Source organism: Phaenicophaeus curvirostris, chromosome 1, assembly GCF_032191515.1.
Source record: "Phaenicophaeus curvirostris isolate KB17595 chromosome 1, BPBGC_Pcur_1.0, whole genome shotgun sequence".
Classification (NCBI taxonomy): Eukaryota; Metazoa; Chordata; class Aves; order Cuculiformes; family Cuculidae; genus Phaenicophaeus; species Phaenicophaeus curvirostris.
Window position 1 is genome coordinate 30136303 of NC_091392.1, and position 27696 is coordinate 30163998.

General features: G+C 38.9%; 1 protein-coding gene across 2 annotated transcripts in view; it reads left to right on the plus strand.

Annotated features, from left to right (window-relative positions):
- The window catches only part of CNTN1 (contactin 1), a 167447-nt gene that overhangs the window by 19450 nt on the left and 120301 nt on the right, over window positions 1-27696 (plus strand). Inside the window, exon 2 of one of the 2 annotated variants that reach the window (XM_069851723.1) lies at window positions 8435-8542. The exons of the other annotated variant lie outside the window; for it this stretch is intronic. The gene's annotated coding sequence lies outside the window, so the exon portion shown is untranslated. The remainder of the gene's footprint in view (window positions 1-8434; window positions 8543-27696) is intronic. 2 annotated transcript variants of the gene reach the window in all.

Consider the following 27696-nt stretch of genomic DNA (forward strand, 5'->3'; position numbering starts at 1 on the left):
TACCTTCACAGAGATGTTGTGATGGGTTATGGTGGATGTCCACTAAGCTATTCACTGCAGCTTCCTTTCCTTTGGAACATATTTTGGTCTGTTCTTGTCTGTTGCCAGTTAATACTTCAATAGTAAAATGAATAAATAGAAATTAACTTCTATAAACCCAAAGGCCCAAATAGTTGAAATTTAATTGTTTACCTGACCAGTTAGAAGGAGAACTACCAAAATGCATTATCGTGGCTGCTACTTTTCGCTGTCTTTTAGCTGATATATTCCATTAAGGCACAACATTTAGTCTTATATGGAACGTATTTCCCATTTTTGTCAGAGCTACTGTTATTTTTTACAGACTTCAGTAATCCAAAGAAAATGTTTGTGCAAGATTTCTTTAATTACCCTTCACAGGACCATTGGAACTGCAATGAAGTTGTGTGATTGTCTCTATAAGCAGTGCAAGAACTGTTGCAATTTAGCAGACCTGCTAAATCTAATCTCATCATCTGCCTAAAAGAAAAAAGTTGGTCTTGGAAATATGACAGAAAAAAGAATCATCCAATGACTATAAATACTTAATCTACATTAAATTGCTTAGGGTTTGGAGTTTTGAAATATATCTGTGAAATTTTCAGCTTAATTTTTGAGTATTTAAAAAAATTGGTGAAGGTTTACATGTAAGTACTTAAGATGTGTGTATGATACTATCATCTCATTTAGAATTATTCTTCTGGGGTTTTTTTGTTTGTTTGTTTTGATTTCTACTACTAAAATCAAGTAAACTGTGCAACTTTACTCATTTGACCAAAAAGAAGTTTTCTTTCAGAAACAGATGACACCGATTCAGAGGATTCCTTTGTTTAACTGACAGCTCTGAGTTTTCTAATTCCATTACTTGTTAGGGTCTTCCCCCCCAATCTATGACACATATTTAGCACTGCTTATTTTATATTATCTGTGTGTTTGCAGTTAGTAGTTTCTTACAAAGCATTTCTAAGTAGAGAGCAGAAGATTAAAAACATGACCTGGGAATGGATATTACTGACAGGGCATATCCTTCCTGGGAGAACTGGAATGTCTAATTCATTTTTTATTTGGAGGAATACAGTTGTTCACCAGCTAAAAAGAACTGCTTTTGCTGTATGTATTTGTATGTTTATTTTCTCTCTGGTCAGATAAGACTAACAGTGTGTGTTATGTAGTGGAGCATCTGTTGATTCAGAGAACTGTGAACAAATGGTGATGATGAAGTCAAAAGCCATGCTCTGGCAAAGAGGAGAGAGGGCCGTGTGCTGGTTGTGAGTAGCAGAGGATGATTGTTACTGACAACGCAGGCTGTTGGTGACAGGGAAGTAGGAGGCTTTGTGTTTATTTTATGTCACTTTTCCTTCTTTACTGGCAAGCTCCTGATCTAAGTTGACCTGCATTTGAAAATGCTGGGTGGTACTGACTGGCAAGTATGTTTGACATAGGGATGAAAATTAAATACTGGCCTCCCACCTTACTTTTCCTGTGACTTGCATGCAGCCAAGTGCTATCTCATGCTGCGTATCAGGGAACACACTGACATTTTCTTCCTTCAGAAGTGCCGTGTGACATGCAGAGCTAGCAGGGAATGGAGTAAAATTAAGCAAGCAAATAATACATTTCTTATGCCTTCAGTGGGTTGTTGTGGGATAAGGTCCCCTTGTTTCCTCTACTGATGTGATGGGAGGACAGCAGTCTACTCTGAAAAGCACTATGCAATGCGCCTTCTCTGAGCTGTGTTTGAGCTGTGCTTGTGTCTGGCCTGGCTCACTGCTGCCCCTGCCCTGCCCCCTTCCCATCTTGGCAGGACCTACCCTATCACAATGGCCTTGTCCAGTGATCCTGATCCACAGCCGCCCTAGTTGCAGTCAGCCCAGCCCCACACTGCTTCCTCGGGGGCTGTGCGCTTGTGTCCCAGTGGTGAGGGGCTGCCCAGCTGCCCGTGGCCCCTGGCTGCCCATGTCCCTACCCTCACCTCATGGCCCCCTCCTGCCCAACTCTTTTCAGAGCAACCTCAGCGAGATCTTTGGATGCAGCATTTTGTCTTGTTTGCATGGTAAACAGCTTGTAGTTAAAGCATTTCAGTCAACTGGAAACATTCATTGGCTTGAACTCCACACTTAGAGAGCTGGCAGCCGGGAACTTGTTGCTATGCTCTGCACAGACAGTGGCCTTGAATTTCTGCTCATGGTAATGGCTTTTTCTACTTTTCACCAAAACACATAATTCAGTTAATTCCTGTGGTGTTCACTGAATTTTTGTGGGTCTTTGGATGAGGATACTAGAAGGATCTGGCTTTAAAGCCAGGCGACCCATAGGGAATTGCTGCTGGGTCGAGTATAAGAGCTTGCTTTGTTCATCCAGTGATGTAGATTGTTAGTGTGATGGATGAGGACCAATAAACTGAACGAAGAGAGTTGTTAACTAATGATGGAGAGAAAAATCAATCCGGAGGTCAGAAACATCATAGAGAAAGCATGCACAGTAGAGTGCAAAACCACTAGTGATGAGGATATAGGAAAAGATCATATCAAAAACATTTTTTGCTAAGCACAAGAGCTCAAAATTCATGCAGTGATTCAGTGCTCTAGTGGGCTTGAGCTGTTGCCCCGAGGATAATGAAGTGACCACAAAAAAGGTGAAGACCTGAAGAACAGAATTTTCCCATTGATATTAGTGACAGTCTGTAGAGGTATATACAACAGCGAGTCATGCTGCACTTCATGCTGGTTTTGGAGCAGAAGTGATTTGAAGTAAATCACTCTGTAAGTGTGGGGAAGCATTTGGAGGGAAGTTTAGTGTGTTACCTTGGATTAAGCCTTTGTTGCTGTTTGAAATCAAAAGCCTAGGAGAACATGAAAGTAATACTCTCTCCAGCTCTGTATGTGTGGCGAGCTCTTGAAAGGCAAATGATGTTTTGAGTAACAACTGCCTCATATCGAGGACCTTCACAGAAGAAGAAAGGCTTAGACTTCACATAGAACACGTGAACATACAGGGTGGCATTTTTCTTAGTATATCTGGAATCTTTTTTACTTCTGAAATATGGCAGATACATATAGTAGTCTATAGTCTATTATAATAATGATAGATATTATATTATTTTATTTTATATTATATAATTCACAGTATGATATTTTAAACCTGTGCTATATAATAGAATACATTATAATAGATGTTTTAGGGACAATTAAATTGGCATGTAATTCATACAATTGTATTAAATATTTTCACTGTTTCAGAACAATGATTAAAGAAAGCATTTTCATATACGCAATTAGTATCTGATATCTCAGAACACTGATTTAAACAGTAAAGCAGAACAAGCAGTTGTTTTGTTGGGAATTGTGTTTAAGTATTGTTAGCAAACTGGTCCATAGAGGAACAAAATCATGTTTGCAGCTTACATGACTGAATTAGTACCCTTGATTTCATTCAGCCTCAATGACTCCACTGTAGGAACTGTGGGCCAGTGCAAATTCTACTCCTGTCTCCCCTGATTTTATTAGATAACCCCTGTTATATTCCCAGTCTCCTATGCCCTTCGGTACTGTTGATTACTGTAATACTGAAAAGATACAGTAATCAACCAGAGACCCCTTTGAACAAACAAAACAAAAAGTCTGCCCCTCTTCCAGTGAGAATTACTCATAAGCAATTATGAGAGGAAATATCACATAAAAGGCAAAGACAGATGGGGGATTGCAAAGAAACAGTGAAAGAAAATCAGCCTTGAGGATAGACAGTGGTCTCAGCTTTCCTGAGCAACCTACATGCTGTCAATTTTTTTTTTTTTGTAATTACCATAGCAAACAAGATTTAAGGAAGGATTTGAAGAACAATGTAGTGACTTTGCAGGTGTTGCAGAGAGTTCTTCCAAAGCATGAAGTGTAATGGAAGGAAGCACAGAAGTGCTTGACTGAAAATTTAACAGGGGGCTAATGAAAAATAACTTTTGCACTAATTGCAAGTTGGCTGTTAGTACTAAGTGAGAATAATAATGAGAGCAGTATATGGAAGGGAACATGATGTTGCTTGTATTTGAGATACCAAAGAACAGAGTGGAAGGATGCAAGGAGAGAGGTTGCAGCATCAGAGTGATGCACTAGTACAATGGTCCTTGCAGGAGCATTCTGATTAGGTGCTGTGTTTGTCTTGTCCAGAGAACAAGATTTTGTATTAGTCTAGTCCTGAGATAATAAGGATCTGCTTAAGGGTGTTAATTAAGTGCATGTTAAAACATTGTATAGAAGCAATATTGTGCAGAAAGATTCTGCAAGTCTTGGTCTGCATTTGATGACCTAAGAATGATCAGGATTGGAGATGACATTCAGACAGGTGTCTTAAATGGTGGGCTAGGATGGTGCCACTGTACACAGCGATTCAGGAAGGATTTGACAGGATGAACTGTGGGGGCAGGTAATAAAGTCACTAATTTGGCTATGTTGGGTTTAAGCTGAGCTTAAGCTGATGCCTGGAATTACAGATGCCTGGAATTACAGTATCAGGAATATTGGCTGAGATATTTGAAACGTGGTAGTGTTGGAGTACTGGAGTAGAGGTGTAGCTTCCAAAGAGGAGATGGTGGTTGACACTGTGTTTATAGGTGAGATTGTTCCAAAGTAAAGTTTTAAGAGGAAAGAAGACCAAACAATTCTACACTGAGCATAGAAGAAAGCATGAAATTGTTCCTTTGAATGACATCCAAAGCAAAAGTTAAAGAGATGAGGATAAGAATGTGTCAAGGAAGCCAAAACCTCAGAGGTAAAAAACTCCTGACCATGAAAAACTGTTGACATGGAGAAAGAATGAAAAATTAGCCTGGTTCCTGAAATCTTGATAACTACAAATGCTAGAGATTTCAAGAGCTGCTACATTTGAGTGCAAAAAGGTAAAAGCCAGCAGGAAAGGGAGAGAGGAACTTCATGCAGGAGTTTTAAAGCTATAGAGAGTTGAAAGAAAGCAGAAAAATGTCATGGGGGCTGCAGAACTAAATGAGGCTAAGCTAAACACTAGGGAGGGTTTTTTTTTTCTTTATGAAAGGAAAATGAAATGTGTAGGCAATACTCTAATGTGATGAACTGTGTCTATAGTGAAAATTCATATTTGTGTTTGCGGATACCAGTAATTTCAACAAAACACTAATTTGCCCAGATTTTAGATGTTATCTATCTGAATAATAAAACTGATCTTATCTTAGAATCATAGAATGGTTTGGATTGGAAGAGGCTTTAAAGATCATCTAATTCCACCTCCCTGTCATGGGCAGGGACAGCCACCACTTGAAGGAATTATCTTTGTGATCTTCCAACGAAAGTGTCACCAATTTGTCTTTTTATTGTCTGTGCTTCTTATAGTTATCTGATGGAAGGAAGACTTACTTTACACCCTAGAACTTCTAGTCTTCCTTTAAGAAATCCATCAGACGACATACAAATTCCAAAATACAAGACAAAGATTGCAGAAATTGTAAGAATGTTTCTTCCTGCATAAAATATCTCTTTAAGGGATATATTAAAATACCGATGACATCCACATGGAGATGTTTTCCATTTTAAATCTCAAGTAGGAATATCAACTCTGAACTTAATGTGTAATTTACCTACAACTCTATAAAATATAGAAAGTTAGCTTCTTTCGGAGTCAGTGATGAAAATTCATATTCTGGACAGAACTGTCCAAAATGGCATTTGTACCGTGACATTTACCTATGAAATCAGTTTTAAGCAATTGGTGTATGACTTCATAGAGTCCTAAATGTAGCTTGTATAGGGGGAGTACGAGATGGCAAAGTGTACCTATGCCCAGAATTACCATATATGACCTGCCCTGTACCAGGAAATACTCTGTTAAATCACATGCAGGATGGATACAGTGACAAACTGAGATGTCTAAATTGAGTAGTCTATGTGTTGTTATCTACATGTGATTCAAATGTCCACAGTCAGATCGTAATCGGCAGAAACCTAGCCAATACAGTCAATGGAGATGGAGTTGATTAAACTCCCCCTTAAAGAGATTACAAAAGCTGGATAGCCGAACAGCTTCTAGCAATCTTCTGACAGAGGATTGGCATCTTCCTTGTGTGTAGGCACACACTGCTAGCTATCTAAATTTAGACATCTTTATCTGGAGCACAGTCCCAACATAGCAAGAGGTGGCAGATGTCCCCTGTAATGGTAAGCGTAGGATGAGCTAGTCTGCAGTGCCTACATGAACATTTTTTCCCAGTAAACTTGCCACTTATAACTGATCAGAGTTAGATCAGAACGAGCTCATGGGGATTGCATGACCTGGGGCATGAATCTCATCTCTGTGAGATTTCTTCTTATTCTAATCTGATTAATTAAGCAGTCAGGTTCACAACATCACATTTTCTGATATGGCTTGTAATTTCTACTTTAATGCTTGTCATAGATGACTGTGACCCAGCACCTGGGGTATGGTAATGTGTGAAGAATTTGACCATCTAAACTACTGTTCTTGATGCATCACAAAATAGAGATTAACTGCTGTTTTATTGCAACGCTGGTAGGTGTTGAGAATGGACATACCAGAAAGTCATATGTTAATTTCTTGGCAACACCTTTGCCAGCTCACTGAAATGTATGGGTGTGCCTTAGCATAAAGGAAAACAAAAGATATTGGTTATACTGAAAGGTGATTGCTTTCATGAGAGAGAAACCAAGCAACACTTCTTCCTGATTTTCTTCTGAAAAAGCCTCCATTCATTCTAGTTCCAGACTGCATGCCAAATCCTGCAGCTCCAGACAATTTTCTGTTAACTTACTTGGGAGGACTCTGAATGCATACAATTGCAAGAGAGTTGATAGCTTAGCCCACATTCAGGTTTTCATCAATATGTGGAGTGTCTCCATTCATGCTGCAGTCCTATCAAGACTTTTTATTTTAGCCAATTTTGCTTTCTTTGATCCCAGAAAGAAAAAATTATTATAGGTCTAAGTAGCCTCTTGAATTTCTTTCCAAATAAACCTCAAAACAATTTCTTTATTTTAGTGGTGATAATGTCTTTTAGTCATAAAAGATCAGACTTAAACTCCATTAAGAATAAGGAATAATTACATGGATTTCAGGAAACTACAGGTATTTGTGGTTCACACTCCAGAGACTATGCTGTTTGTCAGCAGCAAGGTACCAAAGATTCTTGCTATTTTATTTCTATATATTGGTTTGGAGTTTCACCTCAGCCATGGCTTTAGTGTTTTCCTTTTGTCTGTCTTCCCTTTCTCAACTTTCCCTTCTGAAACAGTGGAGTCATGGTTTTCCTGCATATGGAGGGAGAAGCACATGGCAGTCAAAGGGTGGGGTTTCTGAGAGGCTGTTAGAGACCAGGGCTGAAGACAGGGTTGGTAAACTGTTGATGAGGCTTGTTTAAATGATAGAGGTGCAAAAAAAAGGGAGTGTGCTGAAAAGGCTGGAAGATGTTTGGATCTGCGGGGAAAGCAAAAATTTTGGGGTTTGTTTTAATTGTTCTGGCAGATACAAGTTATGTCAATTGTGCTGGACAAAAATGATGCATATGTGCATCTCTATTCAGAATGAATATCATATGCACGATATAGTGAAAGGATTCAACTGAGACTGGCCTCCTGGGACAAACAAGGTGCAGGTGTACATGGGGCAAAGAATGCATTGTGGAGCCGAAAGCTCTGATATTTGCTCTTTGCTTTTTGTGGTTCACTGTGCTTTCAGCGTGGGTTAGGAAAGCATGCTTGCTTCTCATGCTGTGTAGAGTTAAAAGGAGAAACAGGCTGCAGGGAATACAGGCTTCAAATAAAAGGCTCAGATAATGCAGCATTTTGCGAAGGTCAAAGAAATGCAGAGTCCAAATTAAACACTCTGCAATATGTAAATGCCACGCCATGTATGTTGGAGTTACGCTTGAGTGCTGCAGGGGGGAAGCCTGTGTCCGCATCCCATTTTGGATGGAATGTCATTTGTTGCAGCAAAGCAATTGCCCAACCCCAATTGTTTTAGGGATGAGATGATCAATATCCCATTACTGGATGTAACAGTTGCTGCAGGAAGTGCACGGAAGATTTTAATGCATGAATTATGCAGGCTGTGCTCATTCTTTAGTCTCAGAGCAGAGTGACAGAGATTGTAAAGATGACTGGGGTAGTTCCTTGTGTAAAGTGACTGCAGTGAAATGCTTCATATTTTCATGCACACAAGCAGCATTGAGTGGGACGGCCTATTTAAGAAGATATAAATCCCTGAGCTTACAGCACAGAATGCTTGATTTGAAAGCATTGCAGCCATGTACAGAGCCAGTTTTCCTGCTGTCTAACCTGCTTTCTGCAGAAGGTTGGCTGAGGGATGCTAACGGCTGTGCTTTGCTCTGAGGTCACAGTTTGAATCCTTTTCCTTTTTTTTTTGAATTTTCTTTCTGCCGCAGGAGAGGATCTGTGAAGTTTATTGGTGCAACCATCCTTGTGTTTTTCAAAGATACAAACTTGGAATAGTTATTATGAACAAAAGGACAAGCAGGAATTCATCATCTAAGGTAAAAAAAGGTATTTTTTATTTGTGGGTTCGAGCACGGAAGAGGGAATATGCTGAGACAGGATTATGATGATGCAGTGTGGTTACATTGACTCAGATATCTGTGCTGGAATGCAGAGTCAGGATCCTCCAGTGGATACGGCTGCACAGATCCTACTAGCCTGATTGTTTTTTAATGGTTACTTAAATTTTGCTGAGAGTAAATAGTGTTCTACTTTTTGAATACTGCAGTTTGTTCAACAGTGTGCATTTCTGATCAATTTGTATCTGCTTTAGTTGACTGCATTGTGGGGAGGGGCAGGATAGTCACCAAGATAATCAATATAATAACATGATCTATTTCATTAAAGGTCCTAATAGAATAATGACAATGAAATTTAATTGACTTTTTTTTTTTTCTATCCATGCATTTTCTGTAGCATTTGCAAGCTATAGTAAAATGTGTGTCAGGCAAACGAGGTCCCAGAATCTATTGCTTGGCTAGCCTGTAAATAACTAAGATGATCAAACTGTTTCATTTTGGATAAAAGTCTAGGTTGTCATTCAGTGAATAGACAAGCCTGTCCTTATTCTCCTTCAGAAATCTATTTACTGTTGGAGATTTTATGTACAAACACAGCTATTTCTAATTATGTAATTTGCTAGAAATAAAAAAAAAAATTCCAAGAGCATTCTACATTCTTTTTATTTGCACATTCAATAACTTAGAATATATTCAAGAAAATTGTCTACCCCAATGTAGATGTGCAGTAAAGATGCCATGTTTTAAAAGAAGTTAAATTACATTTTTCTTGCCTATTAAATGATTTACCACAATAAATGCTTAAAACCTTCTATATCATTAATATTTTGTGCATTTGCAGATTTTCATATTTTGGAAAACACAGTACAAAAGCTTTAGTTTCTGCACTCAGTAACTTGAAGATGTACCCATGCTTTCAAAGAGATATATTTTCAGAGTATTGAGAAACAGCTAGTTTAATAAGACAGCAAGCTGTTTGCTGTATGATCCAAAGGAGCAAAGCATTGCCAGTAAGCGTTACAGGCAGTGACAACAGAATACTACCGTTCCTTGGGCAAATTACTTTTTATTTTGAGTTTGCATTGTTATTTCACATTTACATCTAATAATAACTGATGGACTGGTTTTGGATCCTTGAGTCCTTATGCCACATTGCACAGAAACACATATGGACCCCTACCTCAGTGAACAGTGTGTGTTTGGTTGTTAATTACCTAATAATCAGCTGGAAAAATGTTGTACCAGACATCAGGCTGTTGTTGATATCACTCGACTGAAATGTGTCAAGCTGTCACCAGGCTGAAGTGACATTTTTGAACCCACCATTCCGTGTGGGAGTGCATGGGAGTAGAACCCTGCAGGTTTGCCAGTGCCTGACCACCTTGGCAAGCTGCATCCCACCTGCTCTTGAGCAGGGGTACGTCCTTTCATCATCCTCCCTTCCTGCTCTGGGGAAAGCTGGCTGTCGCGTGAATAAGGAATATATTCAGCCACTGGGGAGAGGCAGTGCTGGTTTATGGGATCCTGAAGGCTCGTGGGATGCTGAGTCACAGAACAGGTCTGGGAGGTGCTCACTGCCCCCCCTGACAGTAGCGACACCAGCTCTAGAAAGGAGATGAATCCTGAGGAATTAAAATACACAGATAGGGAAGAGGAGCACCTAGAGGGAGGAGAGAGACAGGGGGAGAGAGAGAGGTTAAAATTTTTTCCTGGCAAACACTGCATCTCGCGTGTGTTGAGTGCAAACAGACTTCTGGGTGTGGGAGCTCCAGGCAGGGAAGCCAGGGGGTGGCAGTGACATCAGGGAGATGCTTACACAGTTGTAACCAGGAAGATGTATACGATAGCTGGCCGTTTGCAAATGTGCTAGTCATTCTTCATTTGCCATGGAGGATTGATTGTATTTTCTCTGTTTCTGCCATAAAATATCACCTGAAATGCCTAATTTGGAGATTGAGCAGGCTTTCAACCATAAAAAAAAGGGATGTAGAAAAGAGAACAGCAGAAAAAAAAACCCCTTACTTCCTGTCATTTGGTTAATTAGGGAATACTCAACTTTGTACATCACAGGAACTAAGAAAAATAGTGGAAATCTATTTCTGTGAGAGGGAATGACGTGTGTACAGTTAAGGGTTGCACATTCAAATACTGAATTCAAGGCACACGTGGTTTACTGAAATATGGCTCCTTGTTTCAATGCTTTGTTACTGTTTCCAGATGTATCCGTGAATAAATATTTCTTATCTTATTTGACTATCATAAATAAAAAGCATCACAGCTATACTCACAGTGGCATGAACAAATGTTAATCTTATAACCGTGGGCTTCCTCATTTTTTCCCCCACTGAATCTGAGGTACTTAAATTACTTGTGTTTAATGAGGAAACAGATTTACAGATTTAATGGTAAAGAAGTGTAAATACTCATTTTCTCTAAGAAATAATGGCTAGGGTTTCCACTGCATTTGAGAGAGGTATCCAGGGTGCATTGAAATTCATGAGGGACTGTGATCTTTAGCCTCTTTGGCTAGGGTTTTCAGAGGAGCATCTATAAATATTTTAGTCACTACAGAGAAAACAGCTTGAATAAAAAGCAAGGAAAGCAAAGGCAGCCCAGCAACTTTTTTTGCTGTTAATCTAGGCAATTAGAGGAAGAACAGAATTTTTTGTTGTGGTGGTTCTTCTCCCCAGTCTCTTTAGATAACTGGGTAATTACAGAATTTAAAATATCAAGAAATAATCCAGGGTACTATACAGAGAAAAGGATTAAGAAGGGAAGATCTCGCAAGTGTCTTATTAGTAAGGGATACTGTTAGAAAGAAACCCCCAGCTTAATGTGGACAGAAGTCTCCATTAATAACTGAAATATTCTTGGAATATTCTTTCTTGTTCTCATTAGAATGCCAAAAATTCAATTAGAATACTTGGCTTTCTCAAATCATGACTTCATATTTTAACAAACTCAGACTTAATTCTGGAAAATTGTCTTATAATTAATACATTTACAGTCAGAGAATTGATGCAGTCTACCAGATGTTACTGATTTTGGTCTTGCTCTGGGCTGCAGAGTAGACCCATTCAGCACAATTAATAATTGAAGGAGTGGCTACTTAGGATAATCAGAAGCTTCAAGAGTTAATGCTTAGGCATCATGTGGACTTGAATGCAAATCTGTTTTCACTCCCTACTGCAGTGAAGTGGCGTTGTCATACTTTTGCATTATGTCTCTATGAAAATGAAAGGAAAGGTTTGTTCTTTTGGTGTATGTTGGTTTTCATTTGTTATTGGACAGACAAAGCAGAATTAATAACAGCAATTAATGCATATTAAATGATCACTCAATTGCAATTATTCCAAAAGTGGCAAAATAGTAGATTAGCAATAAAGAAATACTTTGGCACATATCTTTGCAAACAGGAGCATGCTTCTAAGTTATAAATAGCATGGTAAAAAGTGCTTTTCCCTGTAACTCACTGTATCATACACTGTTAGTAGTCATTTATTAATTTTCGTGTTTCCTGCTGGAGAGGAGATCACTGAGATTAATCAGATTGTTAATGACTGATTGAGTAGATCTTCACGGAGTTAAAAATTGGTGATTGCATAGAATAATTTTAAGCGAATAACTTATGAATGCCTCATTAGTGCATGTTAGCAGAAGAATGTGTCAGTGTGGGTGTGTCTGTATGTAATACCTGTTCACACAACAAATCTGTTTTGTGAGCTCTGGTTTTTCAGCAGTAACTAAGAATAGCCATGTTTTCCTTCTGTTAGCATTTCCCTATAAATAACACTGAAGGGATGGTGGAGGTGAGTTCTGTTAAACATCACTCATTGAAGCACAAAAAGCTCATTTGATTTAGCTGAGCAGCAAGAGAACCAAATCTCCTTTATCGCATTTCTGGAAGACATTGCTCACACTACAGTAATATTTCAGTATGTTGGAAACAAAGCCCTTAACCTCTTAGGAGAAACTGGTAAGAGGAGCCAGTGTTTAGGATTTTTACTGGTAGCATTTTTACTCAAAAAAGGGCTGGCACACTAATGATTATTTTGTAAAGATAATTATTCACCTGCCTTTTGAGCTGGAAGCTATAAATTCATTGATTAATGTAGGTCAGTGAAACTAATAGAGTTTTTCAACTGAGCTTTTTGAACTACATGTCATTTCTTATTTAAAAAATTATTTTAGTCTTAAAGCATGGATCCAGTGCCTCCTCCAGCAGCAGTGCACAGGGAGCATGCTAACTGGTGGAATCTGTTCCTCATGGTTTAGTGTTTGAAGCAGAGAAACTACATTAAGCGAATGGCACAGAAATCTGTCAACCTTTCAGAACGGAGGGTGCTGGGATCTAACCTGGCCACGATATTCATTCCTCTTCAGTCCAGCAACAAATCTCCTGTCCTGAATCCTTGTTCAAAGGGAATGAAAATTATGGCTGTTATGGGATGAAATTATCCTTGGGCTGACTGTTTCCATGTGGAGAAGCCCGGCAGACTCCAAAAGTCTCACTAGTGCTTTTGACATCAGATGAATGGCAGCAGTTTGACATTTTTGTGTCACAAGGCTCCATACTGGTTGTAACTGACTGAAGAATGGATTTAGAAACTAAATATAAAATTTGATTGTATTAACCAATAGAAATCAAGAACCGTATTAATTGTATTAATAAGTGTACATGTCTGGCTATGGTAATATGATAAGTTTGATATTCCAGCAGTCACTTTGGAAAAACATAGGCCATATTTTCTTATAGGAAAACACTGACATCTGAATAAATTTAATCTTTTAACTCATTAGACCAGCAAAATAATGAGCTTACATGTTAGAGACCATCGCCTCAAAGTGCTTTACAAATTTCAGTAACTTGTATTCAACCTGTGCCAAATTCTAGCTTATGTTCTGTGAAGGAGGTTCAACTTTTTCAAGGACTAAAGTATGTAACCTTTCATAGTACAGCCAGAACTGAACTCTTCCTCAACATGCCCTTTATTTGAGTTTCTAGGTCTAGAAGACTCAGCCCTTTTGGGACTGTTCTTAGTTGGTGATGAGCAGGATTTCATAGCTGCAGGGAATTACTGCAGAACAGTCAGAAATCTGGCCAGTCTTTGTCCTCCTCCTGGGGCAGAGCATGCTGTTCCCTAATGCTCTTTGATGGGAAAACTTCAGAGATGGCCCTGGGGCGAAGTCTCAGCCAGGAAACAGCCAAGGCCTGTGAGCTGGGAACTGGCAAGCTGCTTTCTCCTGCCAAATGGAACAGAGGTATCAGTGGTATTTTTACTTCTTTTATTTCTTTTAGGAAGCCTGTTCCTTATTGTGACTCTAGTTGAGTCCTTCCTACTACATTCACACATGTTTTAATGGGAATTAAATCAATAGAAACTTCCACTGACATTGTTTCGGCAGAGACTTTCAGTGTGATGCAGGAGGAAAAGGGCTTGGGATGGAGAAGAAAAATGCTTGAGAAGAAAAGCAAGAGTTTCTCCAGACTCCCTCACATCTAACCTGGGTGTTTGGTCCATTTGGAGCATCTGGAAGGGTTGAATCCCTTTTAAGGAGCATTTTTATCACGCAATGTCTGGATACAATGAGGCCCACTTAGTCACAGCATTGCCAACTTTTAATAGTGATTTAAGATCACAAATGTGGAGTGCAGGAGTTTACTGATAGTACTGACTAGAATTTGATGCTGCTGATCAGATATTTGGTTATGCAAAATCCCCTTTATATAAATTGTGATTTCACCAGGCAATTCAGTCATACGATTATTACATCTCATATGAATTAGACACTTCAAAATGATGTTCAATAGGAATAGAAATCATAGCATAGAAGCGTAAACTCCTCTGCTTCTCTGCACCTGGGTTCATGGGGTTAACTATAATCTAGCAATGGCAACTTCAACACAAGATGTTGGTTGTTTCCTCCCACACCTAAGGTTTCAAGTAACTCAGCAACCACTTTGTCCATAGAGGCCATAAGCCATGCATAGGAGCTGTACCTGAGCTGTGTCTGAACTACACACAACTGAAGATCTTCACATTGGCTGCTACTGCTAACACTATAGCTGATAATTTCTTTTCCTGCCTGCAGTAATACCAAATTTGGGGAATTATGGGGTTCTTTTTTCATGGAAAACAAGAGAATTTCTGATGTTAAATTGTGTAAGTAAATGCTTTTTGTATCTTAGGACCCAAAGAAATCCCCAACTGGCTTTTTAAGACACCTTTTATTTCTCTCATGAATCCCAGAGGTTTTCAAAAAGTGTGTAGATGTGGCACTTTGGCACATGGTTTAGTAGGCATGGCAGTGTTGGGCTGACAGCTGGACTTGATGATCTTAGAAGTCTTCTGCAACCTTAATGTTTCTATGTTTCTCTGACTCTCTGATTCATGGCAAAAAAGGAGGAAAACAAATGATCTGAACTTATGAGTCATTATTATATTATAACAAATGTTCTTACGTTTTTGTCTTTCTGCCGTTTAGCATTTGTTTGCAGTGTCACTGAGTTATGTCTACATGGAAGTAGTTCCAAATTTATGTTTCAAGTTCCCGAATATGTTTTCACAATATAAGAGCTTGTGAATTCCTATTACTAAATTTGTGGTCGTAACATAGCATTGTATTAATCATAGCTGCATTCATAGAATTACTTATGTACTTTGTTCCATTAGTGGTTTCATACTCAGCTTGAAGCAGTTATGGAGTTCCAGTACAGTTCCAGAAAAGAATACTACTTTTGTCGATTGGGGTCAAGTGCTTTGTCTTTTACCAGAAAAACATGATGCAATGGAAGTGGGAATGCTCTACTATTAACTTTTAGACCTCCAAACTTGTTTTTTTCTATTCTTTCCTTGCTTTTCCCATACCTGATTTAAGGCATGCAGTGGAAAAGTACCTGAAGAAGGAAAAGAGGACATGCGTGCTGCTAGTGTTGGAGAGATGCTTACTAGTTATTACTCATCTTTGTGGCTAAATATGAACATTGGAACAAGGTGTTTATGCAAATAAGTGTGTGAATTCTTGGGTTTTTCCCCCCATTTTGCACCACCTCTAATAGCTAAGCACTCAGTGCTTTCCAGCATGGCATGGGTCGATTCTGTTTCACATTCTGGGACAGCCTTCTGTAAGCATAGAAATATGGTCCAGCAGAGCTAAGTCACCAAGAAACAGTGGCACATCAGTTCCTGCTGAGTTTCTCTCCCCTTCTTCCTACCTCCTCCTTTTCAAGTCCTAGTCCTAGAGTTAGCTTGCTCTTCCTGCTGTCTCCTCTGCTCCCCTATTCTAGTAGTCATGTAGGGATAACTGACCTCAGCCTTGACCTTGAGTACCTTATCCTCTTACTAGGCAGCTTCAACACATTAGCTAAGAATGTAAACCCCTCCTCTCCTCCCTTACTCCTAGCCTGAAGAGCTGTTTTGAGACCTAGCTTTCCCATTGGAAAAGTTGGACTTAGCTAATTAATAATTTAGCACAAATGATGTATGATGCTCTCTTGAGTATTTTCTCTTCATGTTTTTAGTGGTAAGAAGCATGGAAAAAGAATGAGAAATTTATCATTCAGTCTATTTTTGGCCTCCCAAAGGTTTCACGTGTTCTATTTGAAATTGTAGTTTATTGAGTAATTCACTAGATACAGGAGAAGAGAACAGGTTCTCATCCTGATGGGAAGGAGCTGAAATGAAACTGTTGTGTATGACTGTCTACAAAGGCAGGATTGTTGCACTTCAGAACAAACTCTTTTAAAATGTGTGTATCTTCAACCTGACAGCGACGGCAGAAGTGGCTGAAACTCATAACACAGCTTCAAAATCGTAACCAGTTTATTTATGAGGAAATGCATGTAAAGAAAGTTTTTGTATGGAGGTTTACACATCCTCTCATGATCGCAGGAAAACAAGAAAATACAGCAAATTTCTGCACTGGGAATACTGCATGAGCAGACATTTCTGCCTGCGGAGGGGAGGGCACTTTTCCTTCCATGCCTGGGACTTGCCCTGCTTTTGTGAGGAGAGTGTCAGTTGTACCTGCAGAGGTGGGCAGGATCTGCCTCAAAACCTGCAGCGCTCTGCTGAATGCAAGGCACTGAATTCAGCCTTTTCCAGCTGTATTTTGGTTAAATCCTCCAGGTTTGTTCAGTTCCCCAACTTGAACTAACAGCAAAGCGCATGTAAATGCACATTTTACAAAAAAAAAATCCCATAATTTCAGTGGACTTTTGGTCTCCTTGAGTAGGTGCATTGTCTGGATGACTATTTTTCTGGAATGCACTGTGGCACTTTCCTTCTGAATTCTACTCATGTAGAGTAAATCATCTCCATTTTACTTTTAGAATATTTTAGTGTCCATCTGCCTACTTATAGCAAGCACCAAAAAGAAATGTGTGCTTTATTCATCATGTATCATTTTCCATATTCTAATTGTTCAAATCTAGTCTGATTAGTTCTTTGGTATTGCTGAGAAGAGACAGCCTGACATGACTTTACAAGAAATAAGAAACAGGAAGAATTTGGTTGTGAAGTGTAATATCCAGACTCTTCAGAACATATGAAATAGTATAGATTTAAAGTAAGAGTCTTTAGATTTGGAAAGATGTGTCTGAGTGGAGAGGGGAGGTCTATAATATTATGCAGGGTGTGCAGAAGCTGGATAGTATCACTGTCACTGTCTCTTGTAATGATTTTATTCAAATCTTCCATGTTCTGTAGTGAGAAAAGGTTCAGAATAAACAAAAGAATATATTTTTCATTTAAGGGATGGTTAAGCTGTTGGTGTTATTGCTACAGAGTGTGTAGGTGCAAAACGTTCCTACATGGGCTGTGAAAGTGATGAGACAAATTTGCAGAGGAACACTCCATTAAAAGCTATTTGGCAGGAAGGTGCTACCTCCAATGTGGGAAGTCCTCAGATCCTGAAGTTCTCAAAGAAGAGGGTGTTTCTGCAAGAAGTACCAGGCTTACAGCATCCCAGCCAGATTCCGTGGGGCAAGTCAGATGCACCATGCTCTTAACCTGGACAGTGGGAGTCAAGCCAGTGATGTGTTTGGCAGCTGAAGATGCTGCCATGTGTGGTGCTTCAGAGGCTTGGGGCAGTATATCTTCCATATGTAGGTGATCACAGGCTGCTGGGATGCAGCCAGACTCCCCAGACTTTCTGGGTTATGCCATGAGCCACGACTACAGCGCAAAATCAGGATGTCACCATCCCTGGCATTGGTGGTAATTTCTTCAGGAGATTTGTACCTTCTGTCACTTACAAGCAGAATTACAATGCAGGTTCATCTTCATAATTTTGGGGGTTGCCTTTTGGTGACTTTTTTGTTTGCTTGCTTTTTTAATGCTTAATTTGCTATATTTTTGTAGAATAAGTAATGAAAACTCCTTTTAGACACAGTATGTTCTCCATGTGAGAGCAGGCTAGAGGGGCAGAATCATCTCCCTCAGCCTGCTGGCCGTGCTCCTTTTGATGCAGCCCAGGACATGGTTGGCTTTCTGGGCTGCAAGTGTACATTACTGGCTCATACTGAGCTTCTCATCTACCAGCACCCCGAGTCCTTCTCTTCAGGGCTCCACTAATGGGCTTTTGTTGATAAAAAAAAAAGAACTGTAATTTTTCACAGTCTGGTGAAGAACCTTTTCCAAGTAAGCATTTAATAATATTCAGAGATCTGATAACATTGAGATACTTTGTTGTCATGCTTCCTATGGAGCATCCTTACCTTCCTCAGGGGTTCAGAATTGGCCCATTGCACATGATCATTTGGGTGACAGTAAATACGGTTCAGAGTCATTGAGTGACAGAATGTAAGACCCTAAGGAAGGTCATACCAGACCAAACCTGGTCCAGTATCCTGCCTTGAACTGTTGCTAACAACAAAAGCTTCCCCTGCTTTACCTCTTCAGTTTCCAGCCTTCAGCTGCTCAAAGAATCCCTGATCTGCAGCCAGCTGGTGGGTGTTTAACAGTTGCTGATTAACGTTTCCACCAGGAATTTTTTTAATCTCTTTTTGAACTGGTTTATCTCCTCAAATGCTCATAAAAGTGTTTTCAGGACAATCCTCTGCACTTGTAATATGTTCTCTTTTCCAGTCCAATGGGAGTTTAGACAACTGTATCTAAACTTCCTAAAACAGGGAAAGTATGAGGATAAAAGAACTTAAAAATGGAAATATGCACTTTCCTAGAGAAACTTCATACTCTTAGCTACCACAGTCATGGATGCTGTAATGTGCTTCCTCTTTGCTCCCCACAGTAAAGATGAATGCTGTGTCTCGCTACTTTTCAAGGTGACTCTTTTTAAGAGTTTTTCTTTTATTGTGTCTCTGCTGTAACTGCAGAGGTTTTGTAGGTGACTTTGTTTTCCTGATTCTGGTGTGCATCTTGTCATGAATTACAGACTTCCTTATATTGCCAGTTCCTTATTAGAGAGCAGAGAAAAAGGTAAATGTGTGCTGTTCATTTCCACACTTGTGTTTTTATTCTTCGTTAGCCTAATAGAAATATGAACAATTGAGTCCTATGCATATCTTACTATTTTGCACTAATTATTCATTTATTAAATTCTGCTAAACTGTGAAGGATAAGTTAGGACTTGGAAAAAAAAAGCAGAGATTGTTTTTTCAGGCATGAAAGGAAAAATGAAATGCAGCAGTTTCTGTTTCTATTTCCCTTTTATCCTTTGCCTATTTTTGTGCACATCCAAAACCGTTCACTTACATTAAATGAAATTCCAGCTAAAACTTCTGATGGAGCAGGGTCCTTGAGTAATTTACAGCAGTGGTGCTTGAACTACTGACAAAATGAAACTGCAACAGAAAAGGCTGCAAAAGGTTATCAGTTGTGAAACTAGACCCATTGCCTGCCTGGTGACCTGGTGCTGTGAATAGAGACATTCGATGTAGGTGCCATGTGGCTGTGCCATGCAATGGCTTCTTCTTGAGTGACGCTTTCTTGTTTGGAGTAAGTAAAAGGAATTAGCTTTGCTATCAGTTGCAGTGAAGGATGAACAGTAAAGGCTATGAGTCTTGTTTTACCTGAGTTCATGATGTTTACTGTGGGAATAATGCTTCATTATTCTTCTTATTCTTCTTTTTCTTGTGCATTCCTCTTGTTTATTTGGAATAAAAGTTCTAGGGGAACTCAAATATATTTTTGTTGTACTCAGAACAGCAGCTTTTGAGCTTTGGTTGGGAATTTTGAGACTGTCCTGTAGCACAGATGATAACTGTTTTTAATTCTGTTTTTAATGGCTTTCTGCAGCACTAGAAGATGTCAGAAGACTTTCTGTAGATGTTCTGTATATCCTTGTCTTATATCTAGCTGCATGGAGCTCAGCTGGCAATGACTACCTATAACCCACTCACTATACCTAATTATTCAGTGAGGTTTCTGCAGTAATATTTTTGCTTGAATGTACCTGGTGGAGTGTATAAACCACAAGCTAAGATGAGGTTGCTCATGGAAAGCAAAAGAACAAGGAATACATAAATAACTTATTTATAATTATCTATAGATAAGTTATTTATAAATAACTTAAATTTGTAAATAAATTCCTTATAAATAGCTAATAAGTAAAATAAGAGGGAAAGAGATCATGTCTTTGAGGCAGTGGACTGAAACAAGGGATTTCTAGGCTGAACTGAAAGCTTGGAAGTGGACATTAAGTTTCAAGGTGTGGACATTTGTGCTGATTTGATCTGATTTCTGCCCTCTCATGAATGAACAATTAATAGTTTGATTTGAAAGAAATTCTACTGAGCCACTTCATTTTCAACCAGCAGCCAAAGGCCGGTTTTGCTTGTTGCCTACTCAGCTGAGTGTCCTGTGGGGTCACAGCTGGCAGACAGCTGTGCCTAGTCATGCGCTCCATCACTGGAGTGAGGGATTCCAGGAATGCCACCAGGGTCTGAAATGGCCAGAGGATCTGAAAGACGATGAGATTAATGTCCTCTTCATTATCAAACCATATAACACAGTTGTGTATGACTTTTGAGTGAACAAAACCACAATTCACTTTAAAGTTGTGATTATTTGAGCTATGTTACTTCAAAAACGTAACTAGAAATTTTCAGTAACTGAGAGTTGAGAGTGGTGTATGTTGTAGAGCACCTAACACTAAACGTCTTATAGGCAAATTCTGTAGGAAAGCGTACAGCAAAGTGGTTTGTATAAGACCTTCCTCTGTGTTCCAGTCAGATTTTCTTGTTGGTTCATAAGTGTTTATAACTGGTAAAACCAGGCTAAAAAATAGAAATATTCTTTGACAATTCAGAAATAGTTCAAATCAGGTGGTAACTGGTTAATTCTAAAATTTTTAACATTTTGATAGTTTTACATAAAGTCAGTTTGAGAGTATTTTTAAAGTTTTCCCTGCTAATTTCTGTAGAAAATATTCTTACTATACGCAGCATCCATACAATGTTGATCAATCTACTTCAAAATAATATAGTCTGCTGATTTATTTATGATGAGGCTGAGAATGAAATGCTGAACCACTTTAAGGTGTTTTGCCATTAGAATCACAATTTGTGCTCTGTTAATTTCTTTTGATGCATAGTTAATAAAACTTGGACTGATTTTGTATTCAGCAAGACAGTCTCTTCCTTCTCTCCCAAAAAAAGGATGAAAGATGGGATTTATGCACATTGATTCATTTAGACATCCTCTTCTCCAGCACTTAATTTTAAAATTATACTTAGATGATAAATTTAGCTATTTTTTTATAAAAAATATAATATGTTGAAATTAAAATGAAATTTTTTTTCTAAGAGTATAAAAAAATTGCTCGGTTTGAAAAATCAGTTTTGTTATTTCATCTGAGAAATGGTTACAAATATTGTTATTTTGTCAGCTCTTAAATGTACTTTCTGGATGAGGAATAGCTCCAGATCGATTAATTAACAAGTCCTGCTCATGAGTCATCACTTAACTACTTTGCAATGGTCTAATGGTCATATCACCTAGATAAGTTTTCTGATGTTCCTTAAGATTAGTTAGATTAAGTTTAGATTAGTAAAATAGATTAGTTCCTTAGAAGGTTTTCCAACAGATTGTCTGTGTTCATGTACTTTATATTGCACTGGTATATTGAGAAAGAAGCCCAAAATATTCAGCTGAAAGAAATTATCTTTATACCACTTTATTTTTTCATTTTATCAACTCCTCATCTTGATTATGCTAAATCTTGTGGGATTTTTTTCCAAGATATTATTTCTTTATACATGCATCTTTTTAGCGTATGCCAAAAGTGTGGCCTGAGGGTTGTGCAGCCAGGAAGAAGCAGGAGACCGACCATGGGAAGAACTTAACACAAAAATCCATGTTCATGTGTAGTGCTGAAATGTAGAACACCATTTCTGGTTCCTGGGCTGATCCCCCACACTGAGATTCTCTATGAAAAGACACCAAGGTGAACCTTGCAGACTTTTTGTGTCCTCTGTTCCCTATCTGCCAGTTTAACTGCGGGAAGGAACAGTCAGAGCCTTATCGTTAATCTTTCATTATGATTATTTGAAGAATGATGGCATTACATTTCATTATGACATGCGTAAATTCCTTAAGCCTCTCAAACCTTTGATGCATGGCAAGCTGATCTTAATCTGAAGTTGAACACCTCCATGTAATTACTCAAATATCAGGTAAGGATAGAGTTTGACACAGTGATCTGGAAAACAGTGAGTGCCTGTGTAAGGTAATCAAAGCCTAGAAACGTAAGAAGCTGCTGTATTCCAATTGTTACTTGTTTGTGTTTAAATATATTTTTTGAACATGGTATCTTCTAGTGCTTTATTAGTAATAGATTTATTTAAAAATAGAGGATTGTAGAATAAGGAAAGAACTTCTGTTGTCAGGCAGCATTCTTAAAGATCTCAATTTTTAAGAACAGTTACTGGCTCTCACTCCTTCTCTGGAAGGCTTCAGGATCTTCTTCCCTTGACAGCTATAAATTTCATTGTAGGCAAAACCAGTTTATTTTTCTAAAACTAATACCTTAATCAATACTTTTCTAAATAGTTATCTGTGAATTCTGGTTTCTAGCAACCATTCCTGCTCTCATCAAGTGCTTCTGCACATCTCATTGCTTTTTTATCACATACTGCTCTGATTATTTTTACTACCACTATACATTAATTCAGAGAGATGAAAAGGCAGCATGTCCAGGCATCCAAACAGGTCTTTCCTTCTGCCTTGTCTCTCAGCCACAGTATCATTCTCCTCAGGCTCTTCTGTGGTTATGCCGTACACATGTACTGTACCCACACATTTTGAATGTGCTCTTATAGATGATTTGGTTTAGCACATTTTAGTGCAGCAAGTTTGGTGACCAACACTTTCTTTATGTCCTTCCATTGCCATTCTATCCCTGCCCCTCTACAGGTGCATGAGACCCGGCAGGGGAATGTCTTAGGGATAGCACACTATTAGAGTTCAAATAAGAGAAGTCATAATTAACCTTTCTGTCACACCTTTATTTGTCCAGATCAGATTTAACACTGCTAAAATCATTCCTCTGAGCATTTTCGTGTCCCTCCTCTGGATTCAATCCCACAGGTCCATGTCTTTCCTGTGCTGAGGACTCCAGAGCTGGATGCAATACTCCAGGTGTGGTCTCACGAGAGTGGAGTAGAGAGGCAAAATCACCTCCCTCAACCTGCTGGCTATGCTTCTTTTATGCAGCCCAGGATATGGTTGGCTTTCTGTGCTGCAAGCACACTCATGTCCAGGTTTTCATGCACTGGTATCCCCAAGTCCTTCTCAGTGGGCTGCTCTCAATCCCTTAATCTCCCAACCTGTATATGTGCTCAGGGTTGCCCCAACCCAGGTGCAGGGCATTTCTTGGCCTTATGGAACCGCACAAGGTTCACATGGGGCTGCTTCTCAAGCTTGCCCATATCCCTGTGGATGGTGTCCCTTCCTTCAGGCGTGTCAACCACACCAGTCAGCTTGGTGTCATCTGCAGACTTGCTGATGGTGCACTTAATCCCACTGTCTGTGTCACTGATGAAGATATTAAATAGCACTGGTCCCAGAACAGACTCCTGAGGGACACCACTCTCACAGATCTTCCATATGGACATCAAACCATTGAACACCACCTTCTGGATGCAACCATCCAACCAATTCCTCATCCACCTAACAGTCCACCATCAAATTCATATCTGTCCAATTTAGAGAGAAGGATGTTGTGGGGAACCATGTCAAAGGCCTTACAGAATTCCAGACAGATTACATCCATAGCAATTCCCTTGCCCTATGATGTAGTCATTCCATCATAGAAGGCCACAAGGCGGGTATTAGGCAGGACTTGCCCTTGCTGAAGCCATGCTGGCTGTCTCAAGTCACATCCCTGCCCTCCATGTGCTTTAGCGTAGCTTCTAGGAGAATCTGTTCCATGATCTTCAAAGACACAAAAGTGAGGCTGACAGGTCAGTGGTTCCTAGGGTTATTGTTTCTACCCTTTTTAAAAATGGGTGCAATGTTTTCCTTTTTCCAGTCACGAGGGACTTCACCTGTCTGCCATGACTTTTCAAATATCACGGAGAATGGCTTGGCAACTCTGTCAGACAATTCCCTCAGGACTCGGGTGCATCTCATCAGGTCCTGTAGACCTGATATATGTTCAGGTTCCTGAGGTGGCTGCGAACCTGATCTTCTCTTTGAATGACAGGGAATTTGCTCCCCCAGTCCCTATCTTGCTGTCCATCCACCCCATAGGTGAGGGAAGAGAGATTGCATAAGAGATTGCCAGCTACTTGTTATTAGAATTTACTTGGAAGAAGAGATCAGGAATATGATCCAACTTCATTTTTTCTTGAATTAGAGAAAGAAACACCTGGACTGGGAGGACTCCAAGGGGTTGTAAGGGACATTGCTGAATAAATCACAGCATATAAGTGGAACTTATTCTGCATTTCAGTCTAAAAAGAAAACACAGGAAAAAAGTTGAAAATTAACTTCAATACTTTTTGTGGCATGCATTTTTATTTAGAACATTTCCTTTTTGGTGCTAGTTCTTGCAATCCTAAATTGCAGTGGTCAGAAAGACTTTTTTTGTGGTAACATTTATGCCTAATTAAACTTAAATATAAATATTAATTTATGATAGTGTATGAAGCTAGTATACTTATCAGGCTTCAAATAAAAAATACACAATGAAACAGGTTTGGAGAATAGGTGAAGCATTCATATTTTTATATTAATCTTCAAGATTTGTGGTGCTGAATGGTGTGTGTGTGTGTTTACATACATATATGTATGTATACATACACATACATGAGTTATTTAGGGATTTTGCCTTCATTTTGTATCTTACTTTTTAATGAAGTGTTCTCAGAGTAATTACACATTTTAAAGAAGTTCCAAGAGCTATAACATTCTCTTGAGAGGTAGGAATACAATAATTAGGAGTTGAATTATTTTGTTAAGTAAATTGGAGCAGTTTGCAGAAGTGTTTTTAACTACATCAGCTAAACTCAGAGACCACATTTAAAAAACCCTAAATAACCCTTTTGTAGTTGTTTAAATCATGGGTAAAAAAAAATGTATAGATCTTTATGAAGATTTCTGTAGCAAGCACTATTATAAAACAAGGTAACAGAGACTAATTTAGCATTGAAAGTGCTGCTTAAAATAATCTCCCTGGAACACCTGTTGGTAAATTTTGTGACAGGCCAAATGCAGGTGAGCTTACTCAAGCAGATTCATTAGTGAAGACTCATCAATACAAGAGGCACTACGCACGTGCAGAGTCAAAAGCAGAGTATGAAAAAATAAATGGGTAGGGAAGGAGCAAAGAAAAGTCTAATGCAAAAGAAATGAAAACATTAGAGTACAGCTGCCAGATACTCCATGTAGGAGCAGGATGAAGCCAATATAAGAGCTTCAGGCATTTGGAACCTCCTTCAACCCATCTGTTATCTAGGAATGTTAGTCAGTACTCACGCATTAAGAATTTTGGGTATGTCTATACCACGCATAACAAAATGGTACAGTAGTATACCCACGGAAGCTGGCAATGCAGAGTGGGCACACTCTGTGCCTGCCCTGGTGCATACAGTGTACTCGAAGGCTCCGCTGTTCTTCCATGCCTTAGACTGCATATGTTCCCTAGGCTCAAGCCCAGTGGTGCTGCATCCCAAAACTGCAGAGCCTCAAATGATAGTTTGCCAGAAGACATTCGGATAAGGATGATTTCCCATCAAGTTATCTAGTGTATCAGAATATTATTCCCAAAACTGAAGCTTGGGTGTGTTATAAATTACTCATAAGACTAATTACTCATTAAGAGTAATTTACACAGATTCTTCTCACTAAAACTTTGGGGAATTGAAAATGTTACAGAACTTAAATAACTCAAAATTATCTCTCCTTTAAAATTATGTGAAAGATAAATTTTCTGTATTACATACAAATCTAACAACATTGGCAAAACCACACAGTAAATTGGGAGATTAGTAATTAAAACACTGATAGACTGGAAGTGTTAAATATAAATAGAGGCCCTGCAGTGATGGTGCATCTGAGATAAACATGAATGGATTTACTCTGTCACCTTTAGAGGCTGCAACAATGTACCTGACATCATACTTGTATCATTTGCAACTTAAAAAAGCAAGAAACTTTCTGTGCCTCTAAAGTTAGCCTATGAACTCTGTAAGTTAAATAAATGTGACCAAGCTTTCAAAAATGCTAACAAACTAGTTCCAGTCAACTCCAAGTGGATATGTAGATACATGACATGCCATTTTTTTTTTAAAAGACTATACACAAATTTTAGACCTACCTTTAAGAAGCCAGGTCTACAAAAACATGAGCTACAAGATGAATCTGACACTGCTTTGTGCGTGAGGTCTCCTGTTAGAGCAGTGCACGCATTCCAGCTTTGCCAGTCCCCAATGTTTCTTTACATTATTTATCTTCTGAAATGATTCTTCCTTAGCACAAATGTTTTTGCCTCTGGTCTTTGTTCAAAGCTGAAAAAGTTTGTCATTTGATAATGAGAAGACTGAAACCCCATATTTTTTCTCCTTACAAACATCTGAGTGGAAAAAAAAACTGACTGCAGGTAGAACAATAGATTTGAAATTCAGAAAGAGTGGGCTCTTAGCTAAGGAAAGGATTTTCAATGTCTTCGTAAACAAAGGTTTCATTTGATTGACTTGCTGACTTTGAAATTACCTGAGTGAACAGAAGTCTTTTTTTTTTTTCTCTCCTCCAACAGACAAAATGTCGTAGAAAGATGTTGTCCGTAGAGAGCTAATTTCATTGTGAAATGTGTACTACATCTTGTCCTTCATCGAGGGCATATGTGCACCTTCAAATAAACCACACGCAGCCAAAGAATAATTGCAGTAGCTTTACCGTATGTGGCAGAATTTGAGACACTGTTGTTGTGTCAAGGATGTCACAGCAATCCTTGTTCCTATGTTATTTAATGCAGAATTGCTCAGAGTTCCCTGGTGGAGCTGTTGCCCTGTTGTTCCTAGCATGATTCTCCCTCTGTCAGAGAGCCTGTGTAATCAAAGGTATTTCAATGGGACTAACCAGTTGATTGCTGATAGTATGCTGCATAACTGATGTTTGGTCACGATGCTAGGGGTTTAAGCCTATGGTGTATATACAAGCGTGGGTCGAGTTCAGTTGTTTTTGTCATTTTAGCATAGAGTGATCAGGGAGTGAGTACAAAAATATTCTGTGTTGAAACGAGATTGTCTCTGGAAGACAGTCTTTGCGTTGGCAGGATGGAGAAACTTCATCCAGCATGACTGTGGCTAAACCAACATGCCTGGTTGTCCTGACTTTACCTAACACTGATGACTGAGTGTTTTACTGTGTATAAGCAGGTTCTTTATAGCTATATATGAGTGCCTAACTTTTATGAGCAAAGCCATCTGTCTGGCTAAGGTGGCAGTGTGACATGACAAACAATGTAAAATCGAAGAAGCAGCCTCCAAAAAGGCTCATATTTTGTAATAGGAGGATGAAAGGAGATGTTAACAAAGAAATACTGCTTACTTCGTTTGTACGCAGAGGGACACACATATAAGATTTACTGGTTTGTGAACAGTGAGAATACATATAAGCAAAATCCTGCACGCAAACAGAAATTGCATCAAATTTTAAAAGCGACCTTTC